The following is a 10028-nucleotide window of genomic DNA, read 5'->3' as shown; positions in this document are numbered from 1 at the left end:
GCCATTGGTCAGTCACTGGATCTCTTTAATGCTGTTACATAACAAATGAAAATAGAATCTCAGTGTGACATTCTGTACCTTTGGGGGAGTGTGCTGTAACCCCCATATTCCTCATTTTCATATAATCGTGATCTTATATACAGAGCATGCCTTGTAAGGTATCAGGGGAAAGGATATGATCTGCTGAAAGTCATTTCTCTACCCATAGATGTTTACCATTCATGCATATGAAGTTATGAGAATTGTGCAGTGTGGTTATCACTATGCTGTAAGGTGGGGGAGTCAGCCAAATATTAGCTCCCCAGTGACAACAGCAAGGAAAGTAACCAACACCCGGACAGGGTGTCAAACAACCCATCAACAGCCATTGTTCAGCAAGGGAGCTACAGTGCAATCACTTACCTGCAAGAGGACACCCCAGGGGAATTGCTCAGACTTGCTTGGAGAGACGCAGTGATGCTCACCTGACTCTGAAGGGGGAGCAAAGCCAAGAGGGAAGAAAGGACATGATAAAAGCAGAGACATTTGCCATGCTTTGTCTCTCTCGTCCACCTACATCTACAGACACCCCCACACCAAGCAACTGAAGCGCTGACGAAAGGGGAGAGCCTGGCTGAAAAGCCACCAGTCAGCCTGTGGTGAGAAGCATCTAAGTTTGTAAGGGCATTGAAAGGGTTAAGATCAGCTTAGAGTGCATTTTGCTTTTATTTCACAAAAACAACGAGGAGTCCGGTGACACCTTAAGAACTAACAGATTTATTTGGACACAAGCATTCATGGGTAAAAAGCCCTCTTCTTCAGATGCATGGAGTGAAAATTGCAGATAGAGGCATAAATATATATTGGAACATGATGTAAAGGGAGTTACCATACAAGGGGAGAACCAGTGTTGAAGGCTAATTCAGTCAGGGTGGATGTGGCTCTCTCCAAGTAATTGACAGGGAGGTGTCAATACCAAGAGAGGGAAAATTGCTTTTGTAGTGAGCCAGTCACCCCCAGTCCCTCTTCAAGCTCAAATTAATGGTGTTAAGTTTGCAGATCAGTTGTAACTCTGCAATTTCTCTTTGAAGTCTGTTTTTGAAGTTTTTTGAATGGCTTCTTTTAAATGGCTACTTTGAATGGCTACGTTTAATTGTGTTATTGAATATGAACATGTAAACATGTGATGGAAGTCCCATGTGGTCTAGTGGTTAGGATTCTTGGCTTTCACCCAGACAGCCTGGGTTCAATTCCCCACACAGGAACAATGCAGAGCTTCTCCTTGGAGGGGAGACAGGAAACAAAAAGAATGGGAAGGGATCCTGCCAGCAGCAGAGCTGGATAGAGTTGGGAGCAGTACTGGATTTGACATGGTGCCATAGTGCTAGGCCCAAGCTCTGAAGGGACCTGTAACAGTAACTTCCTCCCCTCTGCAGAAAGGGAGCCTCAGAGCAGCCTGGATTCAGTAGGGGAGCTGAGACCCCATAGGGCCCTGGGAGCTGTAGTTCCTTGACCAGCTCCCTGCCTTGGAGCAGAGAAGGAACATTTCCCAGCATTCCCTTGGCTGCTATCAACAGGAAAGGGAGGGGGGAAGCTGTGAGACTCCATGTGCTGCAGCTTGCTGTGGCTGGGGGGCTGGCTGCTAGAAGGGGGTGCCACCTGTGAATAGGGAAGAGGTGTGACCAAGGAGTAGAAGGCTTTGGCCCAGGTAGCACCCTCAGAAGACTTCCCCAGACAGGCTTAGGGATGCTGGTGTGACCTCGCCTGGCAGCCCCCAAAGATGGAACTGGGTGGACTAACTGGACAGGGCCCCTCTCTATCTGAAGCTGGGCAAGGGAGGTATGTGGATCCCACCAGAAGGTAAAATGGTAAGTAAGGAAGGGGAGGCTCTACTGGACCTGGACAGCTTCAGATACAGGACAGGAGGATTTCCACTTCTGAGCCATGAAAATAGAAATTGACTTTTCCTTTCCAGATGTATCTAATATTCATAAAGGGAATCTAGCCCCTGCCTTCCAGATCTGAACACCTCAAAATCAGGAGTGCTCAAGCTCAATTTGGGCAGCTGTTACTTCATTTCTCCCAAATCAAATATGCTGATCCACTGTCATTTACTGTAGAAAAAGTAGGAGAAAATTGAGCAACAAACGTTGGGGTCTTCACAGTGCTAACGAGGGCTGGAATTGCTATTTTCAACAGCCATTACACTTTTTTTTTTAGTTTTGTTTGTTTAAAAGGAAGACAGTGATATTGCACTGGCAAATTCCCCATAGAAACAAAGAATGGAACAAAAGAATAATAAAGGCACCTCAACTTTCCTCATTTATGTAGGACAGTCTTATTAGATGGATCCAGACATCTTCCAATCACAGAAGCTGATAATTGTTCCACTTTACTGCAGTTCTGTAACCATGCAGGAACCTAGAGGAGGAAAGTGCCTAACTCCAGAGTCTGCAGCTGCCTAGGGCCAGTGCTGAGGATTTAGAGTCCCTAGTGCTGCCCTTGCAAGGTTCAAGCATGCTCAGCCTTGGCATTGCCTCCGCTCCTGCGGCTAGTAGCTGCAGCTGTCTAAGGCTGGCCTCTGGCAGTTGCCCCATGGCTGTAGCTAGAGAAACTACAAGTGGCTCTATGACTCCTGGGGCCATTAAGCTAGAGCACCTAAAGACACTGGAGTTAACCTCAAGGAACAGAGGTCACCAGTAGGAAAGGAATGTCGGGGGAGCAGGGAAGGCGGGAGCAGGTCAGGCTTGCAGAGGGAGCTTCCAGCTGGTTGGGAGCATGTCCAAAGTAGAAAGGAAACAAGTATGGGGAGAGGTGGTGGTGACCAGGTAGCAGACTAGCATGTAGATGGGAGCAGAGGGAGAGACGCTGGTGTCTTCAGATTCCCAAGGGCTAAGTCCTCACTTTGGGGAAATGGTGTTTGCAGGTGGCTTGCTCACATGGCAGGATGGGGGCTGAGGGAGGGATCTGTCAGAACTGATCAGGTGTCTGCTGGCTTTAGGACTTTGAGCTGAGACTAGGACCACATGCAGTGACTGGTGACATGGGGGGGTACTGGAGACATGGCTAGAGAAGGTCTGAATGAGGAAAGAGATAAATCTGTGGGGAGTTTCCTTGGTCACTATGAAAGTTCTGCTCACTGTGGACACTGGTAAACCCACATGGGTGTACAGCTCAATAAGAAAACCCGCGGGCTGAGGGAGCTGTGTATGGCAATGCATATAGTCATGGAGAGGTGTGTGATCAAAATGAAAAATGTCTCTGAGGTTCAGTACCGGGTATACGAAGGCACCAATGGCACTGCCCCACCAGGCCCACACTCGGAGCCCACAGTGACTACACTGGGGCCCACAAATATGTTTGGTGCCAGGGCCAACAAAAGGTTAATCCAGCCCTGACTGCCTGAGCACTATTTCAGCCTCACATTTTTGGGTGGAACTCCCACAGTGAGAGCTGCAGAGCACTCCCCCGCAACACACACGCACACACTCGTCCTGGTGTTGGGAGGGGAACAGGAGAAAGGACAAAAGAAGAGATGAAGAGAAAGGAGGGAGGGACAGGTGGATGGAGGAAAAGGTGAAACACAAAGGACAAACCCTAATGTCCCCATGATTCTAAGGGACAAAATCCCAGGTGCGGAATAAAATTCTGCCTCCTTAAGCTCATGTTTTCCATGCCTAGAATTCAACTCTCACCAGATGGATCAGACTGAACAGGTTTCACACCTCCAGGAGGCTCTTACCTTCTAAAGAGGGACGGCTGTTTTCTAGTAAAATCACTACAAGGGAAGGAGAAAACTGGAAAGAGGTTTCTCCTGGCGCTCACGTCCGTGAACCCGAATACTCTCTCAGTCCTCAGACAGAGACCTGGAGAAGGAGACTTGCTGAAGCAAAGCCACAGGGGTCTCTGAGGTTTCCCTAGCCCCTGGCCCCTGACTGATGTCAGGATCTCTCTGTGAGGTCACCACCTGCTCACCAATAGTCTTTGACCAATAGTGTGAGGTCCTGCAAAAGGCCTTTGTGATGTCACTGCCACACCCCGCCCTTGCTGTGCCAATGTCCTGCCCCTGGCCAGGCACTTTGGAGCTTTGAGCTACTCCCTGTGGATCACCTCACTCAAGGAGCTTTTCTATAGAGCATCCTCAGATGTCTAAGCACACGAGTGCCATGGCAATGAACTGACACACATGGCACCAAGATGAGATCATTAGTAGACTAACCTATAGGAGAAGGACACCCCAGCATTAGTAGGGGAGAAATCCCTACTGAACATGCATTACACCTAGCAGCCCCTGCGTGGGGTCGGGCGGGGGCTGCGGAGGGGGGAGACCTGGGAAAGGGATGGATGGAAAATGTCTGTGCAGCCGGGACATGGCCGGGGGGCGAGGGGAGAAGAGCAGGTGACCCCTGAGGAGCGGGGAGAAAAAGGGAGGGCTGAGATCCCCTCGGAATTACCACTGCCCCCTCCGTGGAGACCCCCCTCCTCTCCTGTCCTGCCCCCTTTCTCCCTAGAGAGCAACAAGCAACATCCAGGCTGACACCCCCTTCCCTCAAACCCCTGAGAAGTTCCCTGTTCCCCTCCCCCCATTGTGCCCCATTTTCTCTCCCCTTTGCCAATGGCCAGTTCAGATCTCAGGTTTGGGGTGTTTCCCCCCATTTTCACCTGCAGTGATTTGTCCTTGTGTAGGTGGGAAATGGTTCCCCCGAGTGATTTCTGAACTGGGCAGAGGCTGGGGGGGGCCTGAGACAGGGACACCTCTGGGCTGGGCTGGGGGGGCCACTCTCTGCTGGCAACAGGGCGTGGGAAGGGCCAGGAAGGGGAGGGGGGAGCAAGTGTCCCCCATAGAGAGGGTCCAGCCCCAGGCTGCTACCAGTAGCACATTCCTATCCTGGCCGGGGGGGGGGCTTTCTCCAGCTGGGACCTGCCCCCTAGGCAGCCCCAGGCTCTGACCGCACCAGCCCCGCCTGGAGCCCCCAGTGAGTGAGAGACCCCGGAGGGGGAGGGGGAGGGAGCACTGGGCCCTGACAGGAAAGTGACTCTCTCCCCTCAGATCTTGGTGTTTTCCTCTCATGTTATCAAATATGCAGTTTGTGACACAATTTCTTTGCAAATCTCAAAGATTCAAATAAAATAACCTAAACATTTGCCCCACTTCTCTCTAGTTGTCTATTTCTAATTGAATATGCCCTGAGATTTTCCTGTCTCTAATTATAAAATAATAAGAAAATCTCAGATTTACACCTTTTCTCAGATTATTGAACACAAAATGTTTGCAAATGTTGCCCATTTCCTCTTTATTCATTTATCAAGTATTCATGTGAAACACTCAGATTTTACCTCCTATCAACAACTGATATAAAATCCCTCTGATTTTCCACTTTCCTCTCTATAATTTGCAAAATGGATCCAAAATCTCTGATTTCCACCCTTTGTCTTTCATTTCTGAACACTGATCTGAAAGCTCAGGTTTTCCCTCTGTGTCATTATCAAATGTCAATTAACAATCCTCTCAAGTTTTGTGCTGTTCCTTATGTTTCTAAATCCCAAAAACTTCTTCCTTCGGGGGAACCTGTTGCCCTGAGTCGCTCTCCATTCTGGATGTTGCAGGGGATTAAATTTCCCAGTGATTGTCTTTCCCCTCTCCTTTGAGGATCATTTGTTCCCTCTTTTAGCTCTGTTAGATATTTGCCAAAGAAAGAGACCAGCCTGATATTTAATACACATCAAAGCCAGAGGCCTCCCCCTGTTTGGGGATCAGTGGTTCGCAGCTGGTAGTGGGAGAGTTGGCTGGCCCCTTTTCTTTTCTCCAGCTGGCACAGGATGAGGGGGTCACTCTGAGTGCAGCATGTCTTGAGAAGTATCCCAAACCACAAGACAAATGGTCTCTGTGAAGGGTTGCTTCCCACAGTGCTAAGATGTAGCCACCTCTGGCAGGATCCATGGTGGCTACTATTTGCTAGTGACAGGCCACGGAAATTTCTTACCTATTTTGCCCCTCCATGCCAGGCCTGCACAACATACGGCCCACGGGCAACGTGCGGCCCGTGAAGTCTCACTGTGCGTCCCGCAGCCGGGAATCAAAGGGCTCTGGGCTGCCCGTAGCCGCGGGGAATCCAAACCCCTTTAAAGTTCAGCCGCGGCCGGGATTCAAAAGGTTCTGAGCTGCCCGCAGCCGCAGGGAGCCCAGAGCTCTTTAAATCTCAGCCGCGGCCAGGATTTATAGGGCTCTGGGCAGGCGGGCGGGGAGCTCAGAGCTCTTTAAATCCCAGCCACCAGGGCCGGCTTTAGGCCAATTTAACCAATTCCCTTGAATCGGCCTCGCTCCTAAGAGGACCCCGCACCCAAGCCCCAGTACCAGCAAAAGCCAGTGCGCTGTACCAGGGTGGCCCAGTTTCCCCAGGGGGCAATTTAAAAGGCCTGGGGCTCCCAGCAGGGGCTGGAACCCCAGGCCCTTTAAATTGCCACTAGAGCCCTGCTGCTGGAGCCCTGGGGTATGGCTGCGGGGCTCTGGGGGCTATTTAAAAAGTCCAGGACTCCCATTGCTTCTACCTCCCCGGCCCTTTAAATAGCCACTGGAGCCCCGCCGCTTCCCCAGGGTTCCCGCGGCTATTTACAGAGCTGGGGCAGTGGAAGCAGGGGCGCCCCGGGCCCTTGAAATAGCCCCCAAGCCCCAGGCTGCTGCTGCTACCCTAGTGGGAGAGGGGGGAGGAGGAGGAGGAGAAGGAGGCACTCACCATAGAGGATGGGCTGTACCCCCTGTACCTGCACCCCCTGCCCTGCCTGCAGCCAGCCCGTCCCCAGCCAGCCCCTGCTGCACCCCCTGCCTGCACCAGCCCCGCACCTCCTGCCCTGCTTGCACCAGTTCCTGCCTGCAGCCTGCCCATCTCCAGCCAGCCCCACACCCCCTGCCTTGCCTTCAGCCCTGCACCAACCCGTCTCCAGCCAGCCCTGCACCCCCTTCCCTGTCTCCAGCCAGCCCCTGCCACACTGCCTGCCCTGCCCGCACCAGCCCTGCACCCCCTGCCCTGTCTCCAGCCAACCCCGTACCCCCTGCCTTGCCTTCAGCCCTGCACCAACCCGTCTCCAGCCAACCCCTGCCGCACCCCGCTGCCTGAAGCCAGCCAGTCCCGCACTCCTTTGTCTCCAGCCCTGCCAACCCATGCCGCACCCTCCCTGTGGCCCTGCCTGAAGCCAGCCAGCCCACCCCACACCTCTTGTCTCCAGCCTGCCCCACACCCCTTGCCCAGCCTGCAGCCAGACCCTACCTCTCGCATCCTCCCCCTCCCCCACCTCCAGCCAGCCCCATGTTCACTGGTGCCCTGCAGTTCCGAGGGAAGTAACCCTGCACACCTGCTTCAATGAGATGGGCAGGGAGCAGCTGGGACCCACACATGTGCACCCTAGCACACCCTAAGGGAGTGGCAGAGCTCATTTCTAGTTCAGACCCATCTTTTTAAAAAAGAACTTTTAGGTAGGGTTAACATACATCTGTACTTTCCCGGACATGTCAGGCTTTTTGGTTCTTAAATCGCCATCTGGGAGGAAAATACGGACGTATGGTAACCCTACTGGTACAAAAAATACATACTGTGGCAGAACTTTTTATAGGGAACCGGTTGTTAAGAACTGAAAGGCTTTTTTTTCCCCAATCATCCCTGCGGGGCCCCGCCAAAAATGTTCAAATTGGGCCCCGCACTTCCTAAAGCCGGCCTGCCAGCCACGGCCGGGATTCAAAGGGCTCTGGGCTGCTCGCAGAGATTCCCGGCCGCAGCTGAGGTTTAAAGGTCTCAGGGCTCCCCACCGCCACGGGCAGCCCAGAGCCCTTTGAATCCCGGCAGCAGCTGAGATTTAAAGGGCTCAGGGATCCCTGTGGCTGCAGGCAGCACAGAGCCCTTTGAATCCTGGCGGCAGCTCCAGGGGATGGAGTGAGGCTGGGATTTCAAGGGCTCAGGCTCCCCTCAGCAGCAGGAGCTCTGGGACCTTTAAATCCCTGCCCCAGCCCTGAAAAGCTCCGGGTTCCCCCAGTCGTCAGAGCCCCAGGCCCTTTAATTTGACCCTGAGGGCTCCCAGCCACCTCTTTGGCTGGGAGTCCCTGGTTGATTTAACATCAAGTAACACCTCCCCACCACCAACCTTCCTTTTTGACCCACAGCTGTTTTGGTGGGGCGGCGCTGGGGAAGGAGGGTTTGTTTCTGCAGGGCTGGGCGGGGTGTTTCCGCCAGGCTGGGAGGTCCTGAGTGGGGGGTGTTTCCGCAGGGCCGGGGGGTTTCGGTCCTCAGCTGTTTTCTTTGGAGTATTGTGGCCCTCGCTGTTTTACTCAAAGTACTGTACAGGAACTTTTCAGGGGGATTAAGGCAAAATGCCACATTTATTAGTAATACAGGTATCAATTAATACTCTATGATATGCACATGAGATATATATCACAGTCATGCATTCACGCACACACACAGACATAAACACACTCCGTCTTGCTGTTGTTACCAACTAGTTGCTCCCCTTAACTGCACTGGCCAGGTGAGTTAGATGGGGGAGGGGTGGAGCCGGGCTTCTACCGATCCAAATCGATGGTCCGATGGTGACAAGACGAGATCCGGGGTCCTTCTGCAAGACACCTCGCATTTATAGCAGCTTCCCTCTTATGCAAATCTAGACCAGATTCAAAATCTGGGTCTGCGTCCGTTGGTCTTTGTGCTGCTTTTCTCTGGGTGTTGTCCCAATGCTGCTCAAAGAGGGTGTTTTCTAAAGAAGGTGCTTGCTTCTAATCCCTGAGGCCATCAATATGTCTGCTCTTCTTTATTGGGCCCACTTGACAAGTTGTATTGTCCTTTGCTCTGGCTCCCATTCCCTCTTCAACTGTTGTAGCTGTCTGGAGGTGGGTGTCTTCCAAGCCTCACTCATTCACACCTCATTCAGTCAATAGAGCAATTGATTACAGAGTGCGGGGGAAGATCTTATTCTACTTCTAGCAAAAAGGCACATGTTTTCTTTTACTTTAACTATACTATCCTTAGGGGCTATAACATTTGATACAAAGTTTTCTACCAATTCTCTATATAGGGATCTAATACAAAGTTGTATGAAAATAGAGAGGCACAATGCCAAGTCATATGAATTACAAAATAACATCATGCCGGATGCAATGTCATAAAGATAAAGATACTTAATACAAAATAACACAATGCAACGTTATAAAGATTTATAGAGATAGTTAATACAGAGATTTCTCTACATCACCACTTTACGAGTTGTGCAGGCCTGCTGACAGCATTCGTGGGGCTTCTTGCTCGTGTGGATTCTCTGATGCTGAATAAGGTGAGAGCTGCGACTGAAAGTTTTCCCGCACTCAGTGCATTCAGGAGGGAGAGGATAGCTCAGTGGTTTGAGCATTGGCCTACTAAACTCAGGGTTGTAAGTTCAATCCTTGAGGGAACCATTTGGGAATTGGTCCTGCTTTGAGCAGGGGGTTGGACTAGATGATCTCTTGAGGTCCTTTCCAACCCTTATAATCTATGATCCTATGATAGGATCTCTTCCCTGTGTGGATTCTCTGATGCCCAATAAGGTGCGAGCTGCGACTGAAAGTTTTCCCGCACTCACTGCATTCACAGGGCCTCTCCCCTGTGTGGATTCTCTGATGTTGAGAAAGGCCTGATCTGTAAGTGAAGTTTTTCCCACACTCAGCACATGTATTTTTTTTGCTTTTCCCTGCAGATTTCCTGCTGTATTCTGGTTTCCTTAAGGCCCTTCTGAGTTCCCTGACAGGAAATAAATTTATCCATTTTCTCCCCTGGCTGGTTTCCCTGCTCTTTTTCTGGTCTGTGCTGAACCTCACACGTCATTGCATCACCTGCTGTGATAGAGACAGAAACCTCAAACAGGGATGGAAAGGGGAAGGCCAAACCAAAACAAGTGCTGGAGAGAGGACAAATAAAAATCAGGAACTCAGCTCCCCCCAACAGGAGAGAGGAGGGGATCAATTCAGCCTTCACATCCCATCCAACTTCACAGGGGGAAGGGAGAAAGCTACTGCCCGGTGTCTGCTAGCA

The 10028-nt window shown here is 51.4% G+C and overlaps 1 long non-coding RNA gene across 1 annotated transcript; it reads left to right on the top strand.

Annotated features, from left to right (window-relative positions):
- Nucleotides 1–7966: 7966 nt before the first annotated feature.
- LOC115642137 lies at nt 7967–9772 on the top strand. The gene is made up of 2 exons (XR_003998163.1): nt 7967–9294; nt 9545–9772. It is a non-coding gene; the product is annotated as an uncharacterized LOC115642137 (long non-coding RNA).
- Nucleotides 9773–10028: the final 256 nt, after the last annotated feature.

The sequence above is a fragment of the Gopherus evgoodei genome, unplaced genomic scaffold (assembly GCF_007399415.2).
Source record: "Gopherus evgoodei ecotype Sinaloan lineage unplaced genomic scaffold, rGopEvg1_v1.p scaffold_384_arrow_ctg1, whole genome shotgun sequence".
NCBI classification, from domain to species: domain Eukaryota; kingdom Metazoa; phylum Chordata; order Testudines; family Testudinidae; genus Gopherus; species Gopherus evgoodei.
This window is presented reverse-complemented; position numbering and strand designations above follow the sequence as displayed.